This window comes from Cryptomeria japonica, chromosome 1, assembly GCF_030272615.1.
Source record: "Cryptomeria japonica chromosome 1, Sugi_1.0, whole genome shotgun sequence".
Taxonomy (NCBI): domain Eukaryota; kingdom Viridiplantae; phylum Streptophyta; class Pinopsida; order Cupressales; family Cupressaceae; genus Cryptomeria; species Cryptomeria japonica.
Genome location: NC_081405.1, coordinates 561921378 through 561947364, shown reverse-complemented (window position 1 = coordinate 561947364; position 25987 = coordinate 561921378).

The window sequence follows — 25987 nt, the reverse complement described above, 5'->3', positions numbered from 1 at the left end:
GTTCTAAACAAACTCTTCCTTTGTGGTCGCTCTTGAGCTTGAGGAATCTTCAACAAATACCTTCTTAGCATTAAACTTTCACCATCTATCACTGGGCCTACCTTGTTGAGAGGGGAAGACACACTTTGATTGTCTTCTTCCTACACTAATTGTGTTCTTCTCTCACCCATGTATGAGTTTGAAGAGCTAGTTGCTTTCTCCGAACACCTTCCCATTGTGTGGCCAACTTGATTATAATTGTCACATCTACTAGTGAAAACTAAATTTCCTCTTCCCGAGCTTCCAAATCTACCCCTAGAATTGTTTCTTCCTCTGAAAGATACTCTAAATGCCCCCCTTGAAGAGTCTCCACCACCTTCTTGCTTGGAGTTTTCTTCATTCCTTGATGTTTGCTGTCCTCTACTAAAAGTGCCCCTTCCTCTAAAGGATCTACCACCTCTAAACTTTTGATTTTGTTCACTCCTCCTCTTGATTTTGTCTTTTGCCCTTAATGCTAACTGAAAACACTTATGAATGGTATCAGGAGTAAGGATACTGATTTCATCTTGTATATTTGTCTCAATCCATTCATGTATCTAGCCAATTTCTCCACCTCATTCTCATGCTTCTTAGCTCTAAGGCTTAGTTTATGGAATTCCTCCATGTAAGCATTGACATCTAGCTCCCTTTTTTTCAGATTTTGTAGTCTTTTATGAATTTGAACCTCATAATCTCCTAGAAGGAATTGTGCCTTAAGTCTAATCTTCATACGCTCCCATGAAGTTATCTTCTTTTTGCCTTCTTGTATCCTTTCTTCTTACATCATATTCCACCAAACCAATGATGATCCTCTCATTCTTGATTTGGCCACATTAACTCTTTTCTCTTCTGCTAACTCTTTGTAATCAAAGTGATTATTAAGAGCTTCTATCCAATCTATCAACTCTTCTCCATTGAAGTTTCCTCCATATGTGGGTAATCCATCCAGATTGTCCTTAGAAATGGATTTGACTGCATCTAGGAATAACTTTTGGTCTTGAGGCATAGCTACTGCTATTGGTTCCTCTCCATCTTCCACTTCTTCATCAGTCTCATCACCCCATTCTATCTTAACCTTTCCCTTCTCCTTCTTTATCTCTTTGGTTCCTCTTCTTCCTTCTGTATCCTTCAATCCTTCTATCATCTCTGCCACCATCTACCGGATGGCTTCTGGAGTCATTGTCTTTGGAGGAATTGAAATTGCTTCTGATTCTTCACAATCTAACATACACCAAATCTTTCAAAGAATGGCTCTGATACCACTCTGATGCAGAGATCTTGTGCCTAGCTCTCTAATTCACCCTTACTCACCCCAACTCCTCAACTCACCCTTCTACTCAAGATCCTCCAAGGTAACTTGTTAGGGTACACTCCTTAGACCTCCAAGGCCTAAAATCTATTGGTTTTCCTCCTAGGTATAGCCTCTTGATATTTCTTGTTGGTTTTGACCCAAATCTCTGATTTTGAGATGGTCTCCTACTAGTTTACCAAAATTCCAACTAGGGTTCAAAGACCTCCGCCAAGGATCTTCACTCTAACCATGTTTAAAGTTTGTGGTTATTTTTGTAGGTATTTTCAAGGTAATTTTATTCATTATAAAGGTCTGCACCTTCCTCCCAAGCAATAGGATTTCAACTTCCTTCTACCGGCTGCTATTAGGCCTAAATGACTAGCCCTTATGGGACTATTTTTTGGTCTTTTCCCCCAAAATTTCCTAACAACCCCTAGATATTTTTACATATTTAGATACCCATTTGGATGTTAAAAAATATTACAAATTTTACCATCTGGGTTTGTTGTACAACTATGGTAACTAAAAATGAGCTATTTTAAAGGGGTTTAGGGCTTCCAGGCAGTTTTGGAAGATGTGCTTCAAACTCTTCACCAGTCAAAATCTACAACCAAAAAAATCTTGGATAATTTTTTTACACCCATATACCTTTCCAAAACACTATGGATTGCTAAGGTATCAGTTCTCCATGGCTCTGAAAATGAGCGATCTTTGTTGCCCCCACACACTAGCTACAGGCTTGTGTGTTGTTCATCTCACCCATTCTCCTCCTTGTGGCCTGAAAAAACACAAAATTCCTACTCTGAAAATATTTATAGATCCTACCCAATCCATCCAATATATTGAAACTTCTGCCATTCATGGATGCTCAGGTAAAATGCATTTTTACAATCAAAACCCCAAATTTCAAGGGTTTGTGACCAACTATTACAAAAACAGTGATAACTTTTGATTCAAAGCACTTAAAACCTTCATATTATACTTGTTGGAATGGTAAAAAAAAATTCTAACTTCCTATGCTACTATGAGCACTGTACTAGACCATACAAGTTGTACAAAATCAGAAATTCAAAGCAAAAACAGTCCAAATGTGAGAAAAAGCATAGGAAAACCTTGGCAAATGAATTGAATGCAAACCAAAAGTTGATTAACCTTGTATTGAAGATTTTTAGAAGGTTTTATACACAATTTCAAGTTGGTTCCAACCAACTTCCAATGCCATTTCCTTCATGGACAACTTTTGCCTAAAAATGCAAAAGTTGTCATGACAATTTTGACAACTTTTACCTATGAGTGCAAAAACACACTCCAAGGTTCTCCAGGCCTTAAAAATAACTCAAATGGAATCCTACAATGGATTTAAACCATTTCCAAACATTCTATCAAGTTTCTAGGCATCCACCTGGTACAAACCAAAAATTGACATTTTGATAATATTTCAGGATAATGACAATTTTGGATCCTGAGCACAACAAAAGTGTGGACAACCAAACTATGGCTTCAAAAAGAATAATAGGATATATTCCACCTTATTAAAACATAAAATAACTTTAAATCACACAAAAATTCTAAAATGCAAGAAAAGACAACTTTGAGCTAGGTGCTCTGCACCACTAACCTTTTTCAACCATCTGTCCAAAACTCAAAATATTATGCTTCAAACCTTCAACATATAGAAATTGTCAGTATTATGCTTACCATCAAAAGAAATAGAAGCTTTGCCATGGATCACATAGGCTTTTTCATCTCCAAATCTCACTATTCCACCATCATACCTTTCCATACTTATAAATTTTCTTTTATCACTGATCATATGATGTGAACAACCCCTATCTATTACCCATTCATCTTTTTCCTCAACTTTAGCAGCTAAAGTTTTTTCCTCAATAGTGCAGCTAGTGGGATCAATAGGTACCGATCCATCTTCTTTAATGGAAAGAAAAACAACTTCATATCCTTCTGATTCTTCATCTGTAACACCTTCATCAACAACATAATAGCAGTTCTTCTGATTCCTATACTTCTGGTTAGACTTGTAAGGCTTATCATACTTCCCATGCTTCTCATATCTATCATTTTTGTCATTCTTATCAAATTTATCATGCCTATCATACTTAGTCATTCTCTCTGAGCACCTAGAAGAAAAATGTCCTACCTTATTGCAAGAGAAATATTTCAAGGGCAATTTTCCATCATACTTATCAGCTCCTTTAGGCAATTTTCGGGCAATCAATTCTTCAATCTCATCTAGTTCTCTTTCTTGCTCTTCCATCTCTCTCATTTCTCCTGGATATTTTGCATTCTTCGGGTTCATACTTTTTTTTACTGGATACAAATGTTCTAAATGTTGTTTCAAACTTTCCATGTGATTCACCAAATTCGCTCAGCTCAAAAGCAGCAATCTTTCCAACCAACATATCTCTTGTAACAGTAGTCACACTCTGGATCTCATCAATAGCGGCTACCTTATGTTTATAAGGAGGCAAATATCTCAATTCTTTAGCAACAATTTCATCTTCTTGAAGGGTTCCACAGGTACATCTTATACCTAGGACAAGGTCATTCATCTTAGCCATAAAGGTATTTATATTCTCATCTCATCCCATCTTCAACATCTCATATTTTCCTTTCAAACTTTGCAACTTAGCAACTTTCACTTGTTTATCTCCTTCATACAGGGTCTCAAGCTTCTCCCAAATCTCATGTGTGGTCTGAAGTCCCATTACATTTATGATTTTTGAATCAATTAAGGCACTCAGCAATGCTTCCTTTTATCTAATATTATGTTTATCTTCCTTGATCTCATCAACAATATCTAGTCCATTCAAAGGAGCAGAATAGGCATTGTTTGTAATCTTCCAGTAATCTTCTCCAAGACATCTCAAGTGCACTTCCATCTGGTTCTTCCATATAACATAGTTAGCACCATCAAATCTCGAAATCTCCTTCTTAAAGATAACACTTCCACTTCTAGTTGCCATCCTGGATCTCCTCAAGCGGTTAAGCTTCTTCCAGAGGATCATGCCTTTGAAAATTTGTGTTGAATCCCTTGGTTACACTCAACCTCCTACTGCAATTAATCATTCTATTCCTATGCCTACTTCTATACCTAGTGTGCCTACTTTCACATCCAACATCATGGCTACTTCCACATAAAATATTATTCCTACACATATTAGTCAAGGAGCCAACATTGCTAATCAAAACTCTTTCATAACTCCTTCTATGAGTCTTCTATTTGTTACCCAAGCATCACCAATACCTACTTATCATAGTGTCCCACCTTCTTATTCCCAACCTTCTCCTTCATTTAAAAATGTTACTCCTCCATCCCAATCAAACATGTTGAATTTCAACCCATCCACTAAAGAAACCATTAATAGCCTAGCTCAAACCATTTCATCCTTGCAACAACAAATAGCTTCCATGAAACAATGAAAGTATAATGTGCCCACATTTGATGTAGCGAGCCCATTATCAAATGATATTGTTCGCATTGTCCCCCATAAACATATAGAATTCCCTCAGTTGGAGCTTTATAATGGAAACGGTGATATGATGACTCATGTGAAAACATTTTAAACTTTGTGTAGTGATTTTTCTTATGATCAAAAACTTCTGGCTAAATTGTTTACTAGAACATTTAGAGATAAACCTTTGAAATGGTATTGTTCTTTACCTCCTTATTCTATTACATAATTTCAACAATTATCTAATTCTTTCATTCAACAATTTCATTATAATATTGGTCAAAAGATTACTTTGACTAATTTAATGCATTGTAAGCAAAGTGTTAAAGAAAAAGTGATTGATTTTATTGGTAGGTATAAGAATTTTTAATCACAAATTTCTTATCAAATGCCTTATCAAGATGTTCAAAGAATTTTTATTTCTAATTTGCAAAAATACATTAGGGATACGCTTCTCTTTTCTGAGTTTACTTCCTTTACGCAGTTGTGCACAATACTTCATAATTATTAGCTTCAAGTGAGTCAATTTGAATCATCTCCTTCAATGGCTCTGGTTGATAAGAATGAGAATGCTCAACAACATTTTGTGAAGTTTAAACCAAATAAAGGATACATCAAGTTCAATTACAACAACAATACCCAGGTAGCAATTGAGACTAGGTGTGCCTCCTTTATCCAAGTATTTTAGAAAAGAATTTACTACTCTTTCTCAATCTTTGCATAGCATTATGAAATAATTGATACAAAAGAATGCGTTTAAACTTCCTCCCATCAAACAAATTGACACAACTAAACCTTTGCCACATTATTATGATGCCAAAGACTTTTGCCAATATCATTATCAACCCGGTCATGACATCGAAAAGTGTTATTCCCTAAAAAAGTAAGATTCAAGACCTTATTGGTAACAATACCGTATTTGTAGCTGGTATGAATGACAAAGGAAAAAAATCCGTAGCTACTCCTAATTAAAATCTCCCAAACTTTACCAATCCTTTGCCTTCTCATTCTACTAATGTGATTGAGTGTGAGCATCTAATTGCCTTTTCTCCTAATGATCTTGGCCTTGAGTCTAATAATTTGGTGAATCTTATTGATAAACCTACACCTCCTAAGGACCTATGTATTACATTTGATCCTAATGAGACTATTGAAGCATCCAATGGCCCATTATACACCATTGTGAGGATCAAAAATATGCTCTCGGGAGGCATGCTCATTGATCATGTGTGCACAATGAATGTGATAACTGAAGAATATCTTTATACCTTCCAATTGCATCAAGTGACATATGATAAATTTGATGTGATAATTAAGATCTTTGATGGTTTCTCTTGTCCTTATATTGTCTCTATTACCCTTCCCATTGAGGTTGGTACTAAATCTTTAGATGTTAATTTTTCTATTATTCTTACATCGAAATAATTTTGTGTGAATTGGGACATCTTTGGCTCTCTTCCATGAAAGTGTTCCATTCTACTATTCATAAGTTCTTGAAATTTCCTCTTGATGACAAAATAATAGTATATACCAACCCACGATGAGGAAATTGTATGTTAATCTTGATTACTTTTGGTCTAAACAATTTGCACCTCTTAAGCCTTGAAGTGATTCTCTTTTTCAATATTATCAAAGATGGAAGAATGAGATGATCCTATCCTTGACCAAGCCTAGAGATCCTAATCCCATTCCACTCTTCATGATAAACCTATTCCTCCCCCTCATGGTGGACCCAATCTTCTTCCTACACCTTCTACTCCTCCTTTATATGTTGTGGCTCCACCTCCTACATCTTACAAAGGAAACCGCCCGCCATCTCCTATATTTCAACCTAAAAAACCTTCTCCTTTGCATCCTTCTTTTAAGGAAGAGAAGAAGCCTATTCTTGTTGATCCCAAACCTTCACAATTTTCAGCTAAAACTAAAAGAAATCATTGTGCAAGAGAACAATGATGGAGATGTCATGCTAGAGCTCATGAACTTTCTTCTCAACCTGTTTCCTCCTTGAAGACTCCAAATGTTGACATGATCCCATTTGTCCAGCCTTCCCCTAACCCTAGGGAGGAAGTTAAACCTAAATCTCCAAGACATAAAATGCTTAAGAAAAATGATGGTTCATGTTCTATTCCAATTAAAGATCCTATTTTAATTAATCTTGATGAAGAGATGGATGAAAATGATGTTCAAACTAGAAATGGTGATTCAAGTGATGAATATTAATATGTTGATGTTGACAATGATTTATCTAACCAATTTTTACAAGCATTAATCCTAGCTCCTAATAACATACAAAGTGATCTGTTGTTAGGGCATGATCCTTGTTTGTAACCTGTGATAGCTCCATCTATTGTGCACAAAGTTTCTTCTCTTGCATAATGTCCACCTTCCCAAAACAATGTTCAATGAGATGGGGAGGTGGATGACTTGCTTGATTAGATTCATTCGTGTTGTAGATCGTCTCTCTCTCTCTTTCTTGTTCTTAACCTTCTTCTATTTGTTGTCCCTAGTGTTGTCTACTTGAGTATAATGCAAAGCATTGAGATATATTTTGGTCTCTCCTATGTTGACTCAAAAGACACATGTGCCCTTCTTCTATAATGGTTCTACTTTCCTTGGGGGATGAGGATAATTCAATGCAAACATATACATGATATACATTATTTATCATAAGAGCATACTAACCCCAGAGTTAAGTATAACCCTTATGTGTTTGGTGTTAGGTGATCATTATCATTTGATTTGTTCCTTCTTGGGGGCATATCATCTTGATAATGTGTTTTTTTCTTTTTGGATGTATGTATACTACCTTAAAGTAATTGCACCTGATAAGGCATGCACAATCACTTTAACATGGGGTATACACTCCACTCAATGTTTCTCTCTTTGCACATCTCAATACTCAAGTTACTTAGCGAACTTAGTGTAAAGGTGAAAAAATTAGGGTTTTCACCATTGGATGTATGAAAACCACTAATTTACCATTACATTCAAAAGAGGGGTGGATCCAATAGATTCAATCACAAATCAGTAATGATAAGGACTGGATACTAATTAGATTCAAGGGGGTGTGAATTGATTTTCCCTCTTTTGTGAGTTGAAATGCTGAAATTTGGGAAAAGTATTGGAAATGAAGGTAAAAATGCAGAAATAATGAGCTACAATCATCAAATTTTTGTATGCACCTGGATCTAAGTAGTATATAAAGATTCAAACCTGATCCCCCAAAAAGCTCCAAAAATTTCATGACTGGCACGTGCTCATTTCCCTAGTCCTCCTACTTTTTCACACACCAAAGAGAGTTAATTCATCTCATCAAGCAAGTCATCCACCTCCCCATCTAGGATCTACGACACGAATGAATCTAATCAAGCAAATAGGTATAAAGATACATCTTTGTACCTGTTTCTTGCACATAGAAGGGAAGGGAAATAGGCTGGGAATAGAGGTTTTCCTAAGTCAAACCCTGGTTTAGTAATTAACCTTGATAGAAATATTGCAAATACTAAAATAAATGATGGAAAGGTATACCTCAGATTTGGAATGATTGATAATGATACTTTGCCTACTGAATATAATCACATATGTTGTATTAAATGACATGAACATGAAAAAACCCTAATCACACACACATGCTTGCATATGAATGTTGTAATTTTCTCCATAATGGTTAATTTAGACTTGATGAATGTTTGACTTGTTGATTGAAGACTTCACATAACCTGCACTTTCACTTCACGGGAGGCTCCTTCAATTGCTAGAGTTGTTGGATCTTTTAAATGAGGAAAGGAAAGGCTTTATATATGAAACCCTAACACTTTTTTTGATCAAAGGCCGACCCAGAATTGATATTTTTTCACAAAAATATGGATTTAAACATTATAATACCGCCAAAGCATGATCCCGAAATTTGGGGAGAAAAAGTCGGGACCAGTGTGGTTCACACCGGTCTGGTCAACTTTTTCCAAATTTTTAGGGATGCAAGGTATCATGATTAAAAATAAAATCCCAAGTTGGTGTGACAATTCAAGGTGTTTATATATGCAAAATCATGCCTTGAAGGTCAAAACAGGACCTAATTAGGTCTTTGATGAATTAATTGATTAAAAGGATAAAATAAAAAGGGGCATACTTAGGGTTAAGGTCCCAATTTTATGATGTGTGGACTAATAAAATAGGACTTTAGATTTAATTAAGTTGATTAATTAAATTATTAAAAGGAATTTAAAATTCAACTCACTAAGGTGGGTGTTAACCTAAGCATGAAATTGTACCACCCAATTAAGGGTGTACAATTTACGACGCTACATTAACCCTTTTCCTTTGTAATTTTGATATTTTCTTTTCATGCCTCATCATAAGTGAACCTTACTGGGCTTGTAGTCATGGTTTCCTTTCCCTTTCTTATGATGTCCCTTTTATCTTTATCTTGAAGTCGTAAGATACCTAAAGTCCACTGGGGGCTTGATGTCTCTTGCCTCCTTAGCATCTTGATGAAATCCTTTCAATGTGAACCTTTGTACTTTACTGAGAGTATGCTTAGTCTCATACTCCCACTAAAGTGGGGGCTAAAATTAGCATCCTAAATTGAACTCCCTTACATTTTGGACAATATTTGAGCCCTCACCTTAGCGTTCACACTCTGAGGTCTAAATAGGACTTGATTATGCTCTTTCTTTGCATATTTATCATTATTTTCACTATATACATCATCTTGCCCTTAAAATTTGGAGATTGATTAGGCAAGACCAAGTCACCACACCTTGGTCCCCTATTAGGACCATGGTGCCATGCCCTGGTCCTCCCAACTAGGGCCCAAATCTGGGCCCCTTAATGGTCTTAAAATGTAAGCAGGAAACCCATCTTTGTGTTGGTTCATGTCAAAATGTTAGCTTATTTTTTTATGAGAAAGTATAAAAAGAGGTCTACCCCTCTCATTTGATAAGACACACATTTGCAATTCAATTCGACATCAAGCAATAGAGCATTCTAGTGCAAGCAAGCAATCAACCTTTATTCAAGAATTAGAGCAGAGATAGAGTAAAGATTCAAGAAGTGGAGTTGACATTCATGTTCTATGTTGATGAAGACTTCATGAAACCCTAATTCCATGTGGATACAAACAAAACTTCATAAGGAGGTATATCATTTTGTGTTTCAGTCATTATTCAACATCTCCCTCAAAAGGAGAACCTTTCCATTACTGCAATTCAATTATCTTTCATTTCTATTTCATGGTTAATTCCAAAACTAATCTTTGACCTAGGTGAGCCCCTATTCCCAACCTACTTCCCCTTCTTTTTGTGTGTAAGAAACATGTATAGAGTTGTGATCTTCAAAATAAGCATTATTTATAATGATGAATCAATCCCCCATTGGAGTGCAAGAAGATAGGAGGACCAAGGTGACCACCACCATAGTCTAGACATTCTAGGGGCTCTTTTTGGGAGAAGGTTGAAATACTCTTACATTGCTTAGATCCAGGTTCATGGCTCAATCCTACAATTGTAGCTTACTGTTTATGCATTTCTACTTCGATTTCCAGCACTTTTACCCTAATTTTAGCAATTCAATTTACAAAAGAGGTTTTATTAATTCACATCATCAAAACCTCAATCCAATCAAAACTTTCAATCCTAATCCTTGTCGGTTTGTGACTCAATCTATTGGATTGGAACCCTCTTTTTAATGTGATGGTCCCTAGGTAATCAAATTAGTGGTTTCTTCCTTCTATGGTCGAAACCCTAATTTTATTCACCGAAACACCACTAATTTGGTTTTATGAGGAGATAATTAAAGATTTAATTTTTCTATTTATCTTGGATATCTTCTCCTCAAATTTTTTCCATTTTCATCCTCCTCCTCGATGGCATCTTTTTCATGCACTCAATCGTGTTTGTTCAATGTCCCAAAAATCATTTTGATCCTGAACATCCATCGAGTCTCTATTTTCTATAAATTGAAACATCATTTCTCTATAAAATCATTCATTTTTGGCATCCTTACTCTATCCAATTATCTAGCATTAGTCTAGTTTTTAGCATCCTTACTCTATCGAAACAATCAATTAGCAATTTCATTTTAACATCATCACTTTGTCAATTTAATTTGCATAATCACATTCCTAACCAATATAGCCATCATACTACTTTTATTTCATCTATTTCATGCACCCTGCATATAGAGAGAAACATAAAACCATTATAGAGGAAAGGAGAAACAGTACAGTTTAATTGAAGGAGTGCAGAATGATGGTTGAATCATGTTTTTATTTATGCTTTGTTTCAATTATTTTGTTAGTTAGATTAGGTAGTTTAGCATGTTTGATTAAGTTTTGTGATTAGCTTAGTTTGTCTTTCATGCTTTGGTTTATCTTAAGCCCAATTTCTTGATCGACATTTTGGTGAGCCCGACATGAACATGCATCCAATTTGATGTTGGTTTGAGTTTCTGATTGCGTCTAGGTATCAACAAGTGGAAATTTCATCTCTTGAGTAGTCTAAGACCAGACTTATGCAATTGGAGACTAGAATTGCTCAATTGGGCTCTATTTTGGAGCCTAGAACTACACATTTGGTGTCAATTCATGTGCAGTTGATCAAGTTTTTAGTTATTTTGATTGAGATTTATGTGTATTTGATTGAGTTTTTTGTGCATTTGATTGAGTTTTTAGTACATTTGATTGAGTTTTCGATGTATTTGATTGAGTTTTTAGTGCATTTGATTTATTTTCAATGCATCTGTTTAAGTTTTTCAGTGCAATTGATCAGGTTTTTAGTGCATTTGATTGAGATTCCTATGCAATTGATTAGGACAGTTGATTTTTATTGGTCAGTACTCACATGCAAGGTTTTTTAGGGTTAGCTTGATTACATTGAAAAAAAATATGATTGAGTTTCTCACATGAAATTTTTTTAAGAACTAACATGTTGAATGCAGGTTTTTAGTTTCATGATAGTATTTTATGATCAAATCTTGAACTAATCTAGCTTAAAATGAATCACAAATTTCACATAGTCTAAGTAGGAGTTGAATCAACCATCACCTAGTTTAATTAGGGTTCAATTTTGGAATCAATTTCATGTTTCAACTTACAAAATTATTAAAATTAACCCTCATATAGCTAATTAGGAGTTTAAATTTATTTCAATTCCTCATTTTGTTTCACAAGTAAAATAAAATGAACAAAAACCATCACATAGCATGAATAGGCTGCAATTTGCAAACAACCTCTCATTAAATAATTTTGCAAGTTGTTAAAAGGAACTCAATCTAGTTGATTATAATTTCAATTCATTTTCAAAATTCTCATTTCATCTCACAAGTTGTTAAAATAGACCCTCATCTAGTATAATCAAGACATTGCTTTGCATTTAGGACATTCAACCTTATTAGAGTGTAAAATAATGAATAACATGACCCTAGTCCTCCAACCCAACCTAGGCTTCCAAGACAAGCATGAAGGCATTATTTTTAGTTGAATACCATCGCTTGGAACACAAAAACTAGCTTCACAAAGGATATGCATACGAACCTTGTCTTAGATGGAGAGGAAGAAAGAGCACAACGTCTTGAAGAAGCCCTACACAAAGAACAAGAATAAGAATGACAATGAAAATGAAAATGAGAGAAAGAAAGAAATCAAACTTTTCGGCCACCTCCTCCACAATCTAGATAGAACTGAGGCTCTATTTTTGTTTAATTTTAATTTTTTTCTACTCAATTGAAGGTTTCATGTCATCAATTTGCCAAATTGACTTGATTTGCTCTCTATTTTGCAAGTGGAGACTAGAGTTTCATAATTGGAAGCTCCTACTGCACAATTGGAGTATCTTATTATGCAATTGAAGACTCCTACTACACAGTTGAAGCATCTTGTTCTACATTTAGGCCTCTATTTTGCATAGTTGACTCTTTGTCCCTGTAGTTGATAGGTATAAGTTGATTTCAGGTTGGGGTTTTCCAATCGGATTTTCAAGATTTTTTATTCTCTTTAGCATAATATTTTATGTGATATTAATGGTTTGTGCAGCATCCTTTGCATTCATGGGACGAAGAATAAAAAAACAAACTACTAACATATTTGGTATAGGACAATTGTCAAAGACATTGTAAAACCCCAAACAAATTGTATGTTTGTTTTTTGTAGGTTAGAAAATATATAATTTTTTAAAAGGGAATGAATTTGTGTTTTCTGTGTTTGGAGTGCTTGCTCATTCTATAGGGTGGACCCACTGTTGTATTAAGTATCGTCTTACCTCACCTTCAAGATCTTGGGTGAAAGATAAAGGTGATAACAACACCTAAGTTTTCTTTTATTAAGGAAATATCTTTGGGGATTTCATCACCTCATGGTATATTTTTAAAATTATAATAGCTTTGGGGATCTCATCGCCTCATAGTGATTTTTGAGCAATATTTCCCTTTGGGTTGCTATATAAAAGGATTTGCCAAAAGGTTGTTTGCAGCCAAGGTGCAATCTAAATTTGGGTCTTTTGATAAGGGTTGTTAGAGCTTTAAGTAGCTCACTTCACAAATATACTCATCATAATTGTTCCTCAAAGAATAAATATGAACCATTGTTGTACAAAACCCAAAACCACTAACTCAAGGAATGAAAATTGTACCCCAAGTTAACACTTCATACATACCCTTTCTTGTGAGGTATGAAATTCCTCGATTCAAAAGGTTTATGAAACTTTGGGAAACTAGATCCAGTGTATTGTAGAAAACCCAAAACCACTAACTCAAGGAATGTGGATCATATTGCAAAGTTAACCCTTTATACATACCCTTCATTGTGAGGTATGAAATTCCTTGGTTCAAAAGGTTTATGAACCTTTGGGGAATGAGATCTGGTGTGTCTATGTCATGATGGGGGAGCCAGTGTCACCAAATCTCTGCATATCCACTTTTTATGAGGTATTGTTATTTATAGGAAGTTAATTATTGATTATTATCCTCTATCCAGACTAATTTGTACATACTTCTAAGTGATTTCAACTGTTGAAACCATTAATGTTAAATCTAGGCTAATATAGGCCCCTTTCAGTCATAACTGTGATTTTATTTTAGAGTCAAGCAAATCAAACAACCATTTATGTCTAATATGTTTTATGAATGTTTTTTAAAAACATTTTCCAAATCAAAATCAAAATCAAAATCTCAATCAAACTTCAGACATTCCAAAAAACCAAAATCTTGTCCCAAAAAATTAAGACATTCCAAACAACCAAAAACCTCGTTCCCAAATCTAGAATAGTGTCAAACATGGTAGTCTCACAACTTTAGAACATGGGAAACCTAATATGTTTCAACCTAGGTCCCATTTTAGGTTAGATTTGCATAATCATCCCTATTCAAAGTTTTAGGTACATTTATGCATCATATCAAATCACCTTAGGTTAGTTTTGCATAATCATCCCTATCCTAAGTTTTAGGTATGTTTCATATTATATCAAATCAACTTAGGTTAAATTTTTTCATAATCATCCCTATCCTAATTTTTAGGTCCATTTCATTTCATATCATATCAAAATCATCATCATTATATTAGTTGTTGCATAATTTTCATTATCCTAAGTCTTAAGTTCCTTTTCCATGTCATATCTCAAGTTATCTTAGGATAAGAATAATCATAATCCCTCTTACATTTAGGTTTATATTTTCCATTATCCAAAAATCATTCTAGTCCTAAGTCATAAGATCATTATCATCTTAGCTTACATCATCTTAAATTTCTCATTTTAGGTCATCCCCATATCAAATTTGGATTATAAATCAAGTTTTTGAAAATTCCAAAAATATGAGGCCTTAGATTAAACCCTACATTATTGTCAGGAATTATATACCTTATCAAGAAATTCATCCCCTATCAATCACTATCAATTCAAAACCCTATCTCATTAGTATAATGATAGGTGATACTTTATCCTTAATCATTAGTTTTTCCTTTTGTCCTTCAAAGGTCTCGACTTCATACCAATTTCTTAGGGTTATACCTTTTGACTTGTGATCAAAATGATTTTCCAAAGTCTCCAAAAGTCTAAAAAAAATTAGGTGCATCCGTCATTTGTCCATTTTCTAAAATTCCAAAAAAATAGGTGCATTTGTCAATATTTTCTCCCAAAATCTTGAAAACATCAAAAACATATATTGCATCCCTTAATTGCATTTCATCTAGAATTTTCATTTTATAGTTTCCAAAAACAAACTAAATAATTCATATAGTCTAAAGCACATATGGTTGAAACATGATCCCAAGTTTCTAGGAAGAAACAAGAATCAATGGAAGAGACACTATTGAGATGACCCCAATCAAATCCAAAACAACAAGGTCATGTCATGCAACCAAGTTCCAATCTAGAGATGGGCCCAATCATAACAACACAACCATAACATGATACAACTCAATTAGGGTTAGGAATTAATTCTCAATCAAGAAACCTAGGAGATGTCAATATTTTGCTGACAACATCAAAAAATGTGCCACCAAGTCTTGACTTAGGTTCATTAGCTCAGGACTATGTCCAAAAAGGATAGTCATCAAGAGTAGAACAAATTTTTCAACCTGACTTTGGCTATGTTCCACCTGAGACACTTATGAACATAAATGTACAGAGAGTCATTTCTCCTTAACCAATGTGTCTCAAATTTTTTTTTTGACAAAACCATAAATGATCCCTAAATTGTTGAAACTTTGGACAAATCAAACTTCAAAGATCCCATGCAATACTTCAATCGTCCTAAAGAAAAATTGGCATCGACTCTTGAATATTAAGCCCTACTAGGTGAATCAGAGTTTCAACTCGGTATGCATGAACAAACATGCCTCGTCTAGCAAACCATTCAAAAAAATATAATCCCGCAACTAGAACAAGCGAGTCAAATCCTAAGACCCATGATAACACAAGAAACTACATAGGCAACTTTAGAGAAAAGACCTCACAAGAAATTAACGTTTGAAATTCCCTCGAAATATTCATTCAAAAAATTTGGCAACCCTTTGTTTATTACCATCTCATCAATACCCCAACTTGAACCATATATGGTACCAATGTCACAAGTAACAATAGGAATATTGGCTAGCACATTTCAACCCAATAGGTCAAATGTTCCTCAAGTAGGTCAACAACAACAGTGGCCCAAGATGTGTTTACATATACAATGGGAATTCCATACATACCACCCTTGGACAAAAACAAAAAAAAGCCAATAGAGTGCTTCCCTTTTGCAAATGACCTCTTCAAAATCAACCACAAATGTCCAATCGAGCCATATGCAAATACAATTCCACCAATCTAAAGAAGCAATTGTGATGCCACAAGTTGGCATTCCAACTTCCACATTGTGAATTAATACCAACATGCAACAAGGACAATCAAGCAACTATAGACACCTAAAAATGTCGCTTTACTAACATGCTAATTATTCCTCTTTATTAATTAAATAATTATTTAATATGTAACACCCTGCCAAGAAACCCTAGAGGATCTAACTAAACATATACAATAAGAGCGAAATAAATTTTTTTAAACATTAAATGAATCCTTGAGCATTTAAAAAGATAAGATTGAGTTAACTTGTACAAGCGGAAGACAACTACTAACTTTTCCCCTAAGATTTCTCAATGTGGTTACTTAATCTACCCATTCATCATTAATGAAATAATCTAATAAGAAATAACATTTAATGCAATATGTACTTCAGAAAATTAAATGACTAAAGTAATCCAAGTGTTCCATTTAAGAAAAATAGTGATTCATACATTTACATCACATAACATAAATACATCCCAAAACTATATTCATTGAAAACCAATAACTACGGTTAATTATAATACATAAGTAATTAATTATGAGCATGGACATATTTAATAGCTTGAGAACAATGTTTTCATTATCAGATATAAAATCCTACCACCTAAGTCTCATCCACTAACATAAGATTACATCATCAATAAATCTTAATTACATCATATTTACATCATTGCCATTAAGTCATGTATATACATAGGTTACATCTGATACACATAATACAATTGACAGATACATAAAGTCACCATCTGAAACACTGATCTGACAAATCCAAGAAAGCAAGTTGGAACAAGTATGAAGTCAGTCCATGTAATAAACAAGTTTAAAATCCCTGATGGAAGAAGGCAACTACCACTTGACCGTGTGGATCCAAAAGGTACACCCCTCATGATAGGAGATAGACATAAGGCCCTTAAGCAAATAAATAAAGGAATACAGCACATGAACCAAACACACTTCCATTGGGTAAACCACAAGAAAGTTACACATAGACAAAACTCTAAATAGGAGTACTCCAGAGGCTACAACACAAATGCAAAACACCAGAGCCCACAAGGGGAGAGTGTCATCGCATAGTTTTCTATGGGTTATCCTAGCAGGTCTCCATAAGCTTCGACCCCTATCCTAGGTTATCTTGGCAACCTCTCTCGACCCCCATCCCCCATACAAGACTCATGCGGACCCAACAAACCTTTCATGAGGACAAGGTAGTTGTTTTTTTCATTCCATGCCTTCCACACCTCATCTTCAACCTAAACGAGCACTCAAGATGATGCAGAAGCATCCCCGATTCATAGAAATCTTGCATCAACCAAAAACATTTTCATTTTGTTTTTCTTTCTGTTTGTAGTTTCAGCTTTTCTTTTTTTGTGTCTTAGTTTTGGCTCAACGGATCTTGTGGATTTGGATTCTACTTGAAGACTTGATCATCTTTCTCATTTCCATACCGCATTGCATTTGGATCATTTTTCGGCAAGTTATCGCTATCAGTTTCCTGTTACCAGTTGACAATTCTTGTTATCAGTTGCCTGGACCTATTTTGGTGATCTATCGGAACCTCCTTTCAAAGCTTGTGGAGCCTTGGGAATTTATTTCGATGTTCCTTGGCATGTGGCCGACCTTTTTCTGTGATCTACAGAGGCCGACCTTGTTAATTTTACACGTTAGGTCTTGTTCTTTGAATTTTAATCCCTTTTTGGGCCGACTGGATCCTTTGGATCATATATATAATTGTAATTGCACTTTAGAATAGAATCAATCAAAGAATCAAGTAGCAATACTGTTTATATTAGGAATCAGGATGCCTTGCCATAGACATTGTTGATGTTATCCTTTATTGTTCTACTTAATGCCTCTGCCATGATTATAAAAAGAAAAGGTGAAAAAGGTTCACCTTACCTTACCCCTTGAGATGCTCTAAAAAATCATGATGGAGAGTCATTTATTATGATAGAAAAATATGCACCTGATAAGTAGGAAAGTATCCATTTGCACCATTTTGTAGAAAATCCAAATTTAGCCAGTTCTTTCGATTTAATTATTAAAATCTCCATAATATCTCCAACCTGCTAATTTGTTTTTTATGAGGAGATAATTAAAGATTTTATTTATTATCTACCCTAGATATCTTATCCTTGGCTTTTTTCCATTTTCATCAATCTCCTAATGGTAGCTTTATCATGCATTAGATCTGGTCCATTCATCGTCCCAAAAATCATTTTGATCTTGGCCATGTGTCGAGTCTTGATTTTCAATAAATTGATACTTTTATCATTCTAATCATCTAGTTTTATCATTATTATTTTGTCAAACTATCTAGCAATCAATCGGTTTTAGCATCCTTACTCTGTCAAAATAGTATAGCAATTTACTCTAAGTATCGTCATTATGTCAAAATAATTTAGGAATCAATCATTACTTTTGTCATTCTACTAATTTGATAATCAAACTTCTAGTATTTTGCAGTATCACAATTGCTTTCATTTACATTTGTGTATCTTGCATCATAAGAGAGACCTACCACCATTAGAAAAGAAAGAAGCAATGAGGCTTCACCAAAGGAACATGGAAATGATGGTTTTATTCTTATTTTATTTTTCTTTTTGGTGGCCTTGTTTCTTAGAGATTTATTTTGCATGTTTACCTTAGTTTGGTGGTCTTGTTGGTTAGATTAGGATTCCCTACTTCCTGATCGACCTTCATAATATCCCCAACCTACTTGTAGAGGTTCTTAGTAGAGATAGTAGTTCCTTTAGGTCTTTGAATCTCTGGGAATTCAGAATTTGGTGTGCCCAAGAAGTGAGTGTCGTGGAGGGGAGCTAATGCTACCAAATTCCTAAGTTGTCCACTCTGAATAAATGCGGCTCGGATTTATCCACAATGGGAACTAGAAAGTATTATCCTGGCCAACCATAGGAATTGTGCTTGTCTGCTTTTGATTTTATTTCAGCCATATTGTCTATAACTTCACATTTCACTGAGACATATAAAAACTTATGTTGTCACAAAAAACTGAGAATTATCTAAACAATAAAAACATCATTGAAAACCCAAAATTTTGCATTGGCTCAGTTAGGGTTTTGCATCCATCTAAATAGTATTTTGTATTCATCCTATTAGTATTTCGCAATTGTTTTATCAATATTTCACATTCGTAAGTTTACCCTATCGTATTTGTCTAGAAGAACATTCAATCCTCAGTTAGAAAAATTTTCAGGATAACCGTGAAGATTCATACTAGCTCCCATTTTTTTTGTGATTGAAAAAATTGTCTAGAGTCTTTAGGATCCTATAGTTTACTTGTCCTTCATTATCCTTAGGTTCCCATAGTTTTCATGTGATTCATTGTCTTTAGGTGCATATAGGTTGCATGTTCTTCATTTCCCTTAGGTTCTCATAGTTTGTATGTCCTTGATTTCCCTTAGGTTTGTTGGAATTAAGGAACACTGAGAGGGAGGGGTGAATTAGTGTTCTACAAATTTTAACATTCTTAATCTATCTTTTAAAGCATTTAATGAAAATGAATAAAAGTAGATTGCAGAAACACAGAGCAAATAATCAAAACACCATAACACCAAGATTTTTACGTTGAAACCCAGTTGAGAGAAAAATCATGGTGGGATTGAGACCCACAATATTAATATACCTTGTTAGAAGTATAATAATAATAATACATGAGGGTTGTCTAGTGCTTTCACTTCTGGGAAGTATTGTATACTGGGTAATCTTTCAAAGTAGGAACAACAATCTCTAATGTTGACCTATTTCGAAAGAAACCTAGTCTAGAATATCAACAAGGGAGAGGCTACTAAAATAATATTGGCTTTATTCTTTTTTTGAATCTAACAGTTAATATAGTGGTTTTGCAGAAGAAAGGATTGAAATCTATTTTGCAGGAGAAGGTTTTTTTTTGTTTTTGGAGGATAAGAAGAAGGGACTAGGATGACAAAAGGGAACTGGGAAAGGTTGACAAAAATACACCATCCCATACCAAGCACAGTTTCTCCATGTGAAGGGCTTTTTTTACAAGCCTGATTGTAGAACCTATAAAAGTTCATTTGTAATTTATAGGTTGTTAATTTAACTAGACCAATGGTCCTGGGAAAGGCTAGAGGTTTTCTCCTCTCCACTCTTTCCTACCAGCACCCGCACTGAGCAAAGATTGTAACATTTTCTATCAATAAAATATGGCTAAGGCCTTTTTACTGAAAATAAAATAAAATAAAAAATAATATTACATGAGGGGAATGCACATGCATTTAGGCACACTGCCTAGAGCTCACTGCTCAAATACAATAAGGGCTACAACCTCGAAAGTCTCACTGCCTTACAAATGATTACATATAGTAATTGGAATGTCTAAACTGATAAACAACATCTATAAATGCCAAAAATAGTTCTGGCTAAGCACAAAATACTATGTTCTACAACATTGCTCTGTTCTGATGTTTTGCTACATTTCGGAGCACAAATCCTTCAACCATGCACATGAAATTGCGCACAAACACTCATACACTTCACATATATCTACCACCATAAAAAATGACCATATCAATCACTCATATATATCTGTAACATCAAATTAGATCCATCTCATGTCGGCCCAAAAACACATAACACACAAATGAAATGTGTTACCCTTGTCGGCTCAATCCAATCCAAAAAAATCATGAGGACCAAAATAAATTGTCCACATGCTTCCCATATGTTGTCTTAATATCCTCGAAAACACAAAAAATTGCCAAAATTACTCTACATGATCTGCGCAATGAATATCTATAGCATCCTAAAATTGCACCCCTTGCAATTTTGATGGCATTCTAGGTCCTCACCTTACTGATCTCTCCCTCATTCTTTATCGGGACCTATTTATGCCTCCCCTATGCAACCATACTTCATTTGCATGGCCACCTTGATCCTACCCCAAAATAGGGCAAGACAAGGGCGTAGTACCTTGATCCCCACTAGGACTAGGGTGTGGCATCCTGGGATCCCCTAAAGGGGACCTATCTTGGCCCCTCTCCCTTGAACCTATCTCAAATGTGAGCAAGAAATAATCCCCTATGTCGGCCTTTGTCATAAAATTAAACAATTAATGACAATCAAGTATATAAGGAGGTCTTCCCCTCTCATTTAGCATAACACACGATAATGATATAATCATAAATTCATGAATGCAGAATACGATCTCAAGCATTTAAGCATCAAGCATTCATCATCTAGCATTCCTCAAGGTTTCATATTCTTCATCTTTCCATTGGAACAACATTACATCATTCATTTGCAAGCATGTGTGTGTGTTATGGTTTTGTCATGTTCATGTCATTTCATACAACATATGTGATTACATCTAAGAAGCAAAGGATCATTATCATCTATTGCAGATTTGAAGGTATACCTTTCCATTATTTATTTCAAGAATTTGCAGTATTTCATTCAAGGTTGATTCCAAACCAAGGTTTGACTGAGGAAAACCCCTATCCCCAACCCCTTTCTTCTTCTTTCTATGTACAAGACGCAGGTGCATAGTTGTACTTCTAGAATTAAGCTTTATTCCTAGAGACGGAAAAACCCTTTTGGACATGCAAAATTCCGGAGGACCAATGGGAGGGAGCCCCTATCCAGACACACAGTCCCTGCAAATTTTGCCCGATTTCGCAGAGCAGCTCTAAATCATCTCAAACTTCTTAGATCCAAGTGCATGACTAGATCTTGAAACTATAGATCATTTTTTTTGCCTAATTTGTCTTCAATTTCAGCACTTTACTTATTCAGCTTACAAAAGAGGGTTAACTATATTTCAAACATAATCAATCTACTTAGTATTCAATCCTTGTATCCTTTGGGATTAGATATACTAGATTCATCCCCCTCTTTTGAATGTAAAGTTTCCTCAAGTGAAAATTGAGCTTAGTAAATCTCCCCTTCCAATTGGCGAATTTGCTAAGCCTCCAATTTTTCAGTTTACAATATCCACACCTTACGACTGATGAGCACTGTTCTAACTGAAAACCTATCTACTGGATCTTCCATCTCACTCAATACTCAACATTGAAGCACACAAACCTGGGATAAGGCATATTACATGACCTCAATGCATCTCTAAGATCTACAACACCAAATACTCAACACAAATGATCTACCAATCAAAATACTATACACTCTATCGGGTATCCTATTCTTCTCACTAGACCTCAATCTCTCTTCTGGTATGAATGAATCATGAGCTACGAATTGGATATCAAACTCAAGTTGCCATCAATGACAACATCTAAACAACAATGCAATGTCTCTTTCCAACAAGGTTCTCATTGTTTTCATGTCCTTTATTGTCCCTAATATTCTTACATCTTTCATGTCTTTAGTTGTCCCCAGGTTTCCATATAGATTGCATATCCTTAGCCATCCCTAAGTTTCTTAGGTTGTGTTTCTTAATAATCCCTAGATTTCCATAAGTTCCATATCTATATCATACTTACGATCATATAGATTGCATAAACTCAATTGTGTCTAGTCCATTTAGTGCATCCTTGTAATAGATGGTGTTACCTAATGAGGATCTCTTCCCATTCTTACAACCTAATTTAGGACCAAATGATGTTCAATAAGATATCATCTTTGATTTTAATAACCTTTCTTGGAAACTAAAAAAGAGTGCACCCCAGTATATAAGAGTTACTTTTGTTTTGGAGGAAGAGATACAAAAATCCTGTCAAATTGAGATCCAAGCTAAGAGAGAAATCCTTCGGCAAATACTTGAGAGAATTAGGCTGCAATAACAACAACCTCCTTGTCTTAATCCCTAGTAGAGTGTCTAGTTATCTTGCATACTCAGTTGATTATCCTTAGTTGAGTCTTACATCCAAGTCTTTAGAGTGTCATAACCTGTCCTAGAGTTTGCATTACATCCTTAGGTCATTCTTAATGCCCATTACTCAATCATAGGAAGCCAAGAGTCAAATGGATCATAATAGTGACCCTAAATTTAATCCAACAAGCATAATGAACATATCTACACACTCAAAGGATAATATCAAGGAGGGGCAACCCTGCCCCCTTTATCAACAAACCAAGATAGTTTACCTCCAATGACCGAATTACAACACAATTTGACAACAAAAGAGATTGAGGTGTCCCAACAAGATCCACATGTCCTTGTGATCCTTAATGCCCATTATTAACCATGAAAAAGATAGATATCTTTCACTACTACTACAAAATGGGGCTAGACTACTATTTAACTTTGATGTCACAACGATCTTACCTCCTAGAATCACCTTACATCAAAACACAAATCCAGCACCAAGTTCATCTCAAACACATCATGTGTCCTTGAGTTCCACCCATGGTATAAACCAAAACATGCAAACAACATTGACACAAGCTATTGTGGCTGCCATTAGTAGTTCAACTTTAGGTACAACATCCTCAGGTCTTAATGTAACATCGCAATCGTATGCCAATGTCACATTTCAAACAACTAAGAATATCTCAAATACATCCACTCAGAGTCTGACTTGCACCTCTCAGATTTCAATACCAACATATACCACACAAATAGCGGTGTCAGTCTCCCTAGGATCAAATTACAGTGGTCATAGTTTGAATCAGGGATTCACTAATCCTTTTTCCTCGACATAAACAAATGTCAGCACATAATTTGCATACTTTTTAGCATCAAGTGGAACCAGTAGTTAGCAACTTCATAGCCATTTGATGTTTCAACAACCCCACTAACTCATTTGGGTGCATTTTCCAACTAAAATTTTTTATGAACTATGGGATTTTTTTTGTTTTGTCGGATCTTATGAGGCAATTTGTGTCAAAAAAAAAAATTTAAATCTTTCCCGACGTTCGTTGGAATTGTGATGAAAGTACTCATCATCGGAATTACAATGGATGTTCATCGGAATTCCGACAAAAAACAAAATAGTGAAAAAGAAGAAAAAAACCTTAGGGTTAGTCAAGTAAATAATATAAAAAATAGCGCGGATAGTGTTTTCCGTACTTGTGACATCGTTTTGCTTGGTTTGTGAAGGTTATAGACAGAATTTTCCATAGCCTAATTTTTTTGCCTATGAAGAAAAATCATGTCAGATAATATTAGCGAAGAACAAAATAAGGAGACAATTGCTAGATTGTGGTCTAGCTTGAAAAGAAAAGGTGATGGGAAATGTTATTGTCCCTACAAAAATTGGAAGGGCTTAAAGACTAGAAGACTTTTAATCACAATAGCTGAGAAACATTGTCGGCAGCATGGTCACATTGAAGGGGGGCATGATTATCGTCCATTGGTAAGTTGTTCATTATATGTGTTTATATTGATTGCATTTGTAAATGTTTATATTATTTCAACAATTTATATACATTAAAAACCACTTGATGATAAGATCATGATCATGGTTTATTTATGTTGATCATTTTTTATATAGGTGGGCTGCCCTAGGGCACATGATATGGACTACCACAACCCAAAGAATGTGGTTTTCCAAGTGGAGCAACATGGAGGTGTGAATATCGAAGTTGAAGATAATGATCCTATGGAAGAAGATTATCATGCACTAGAAAACACAGTTGAAGATGATGGTACAAATGCATTGACCCATGACACATTTAGTACTAGCACAGCTCATCATGATGATCAAGATGACTTTGATGTTGTTCATGATTTACCTATACTTGAGAAGGCATACGAGCCCCTTTACGAAAGCTCCCAAACAACTCTTCTCTTCGTTGTATTGTTATTGGTGAACTTGAAGGTTATGAATGATTTATCCAACATAACAATCGCACGTATGTTAAGGTATGTCATAAATGTCAACTTTTTTCATCTATTTTTGTTGTTATTTCATTACTAGTAAATAAAAGGTGAAATACGTACCATTAATATTTTTATATTAACAGATTATTTTTTTTGTTCTAGATTGACAGGTGATTTTTTGTTACCACCATCAAATATTCTACCTTGCTCATACCGAGAATTATCTGTCATTATGAAAGATATTGGATTGGAGTATCAAGCAATAGATGCATTTCCCAATGATCATATTATATATCATAAACAACATGAATTTTCAAAAGGACATCCTGAATGTCATATGAGTAGATATCAAACATATCAACTAACAAAAAAGGTGGCTCGCAAGGTTCTTTGTTATATTCTCATTATTCCACGTTTGCAATGATTATTTAGGTGTGAAATCTTGGCACAATTTATGCATTACCATTCATGCAATAGAAGTCGAGATGACATTCTTTGAATGTCTGTGGATGGTTGTACATTTACAGACATAGAGGAAAAATGGCCACACTTTAAAGAAGAACCTCGTAATCTCAAACTTTCATTGGCAATGGACGATGTCAATCCATTTGGAGAGTTGAGATCTATTTACTCAGTGTGGCATGTTTTAGTTATCAACAATAACATTCCTCCATGGATGTCAATAAAGAGGGAGCACATAATGTTGGCAATGATTGTTCCAGGTATTTTTTTCATTTAATAGTCATGTACATTAAATTATATATAATTCAATAAAATGGTTATAATAATTATGTAATGTTTTTGTTCATTCAACTAGGTAAGTACCAAGTTAAAGATACGAATGTACATATCGAGCCTCTTATCGACGAGTTGCTGGAGTTATGGAATGGTGTCACTATGTGGGTAAGTGCAAGAAGTTGTGTCCACTTAATGTGGAAGTTTTGGACTTAGTTAAAAAGTGCAAATTGGGTAGAGTCAATAGGAGACAAATCGGGATCTCGTCTATGATCGGGATCCCGAGCTGAAAAATAAACGAGATCCTGTGGGACCCGAGATCCTGAGCCTAGAACCCCAAACGAGATCTCGTATTAAAATGAAACAGGATCCCATGTTAAAATGAAATGGGATGATCCCA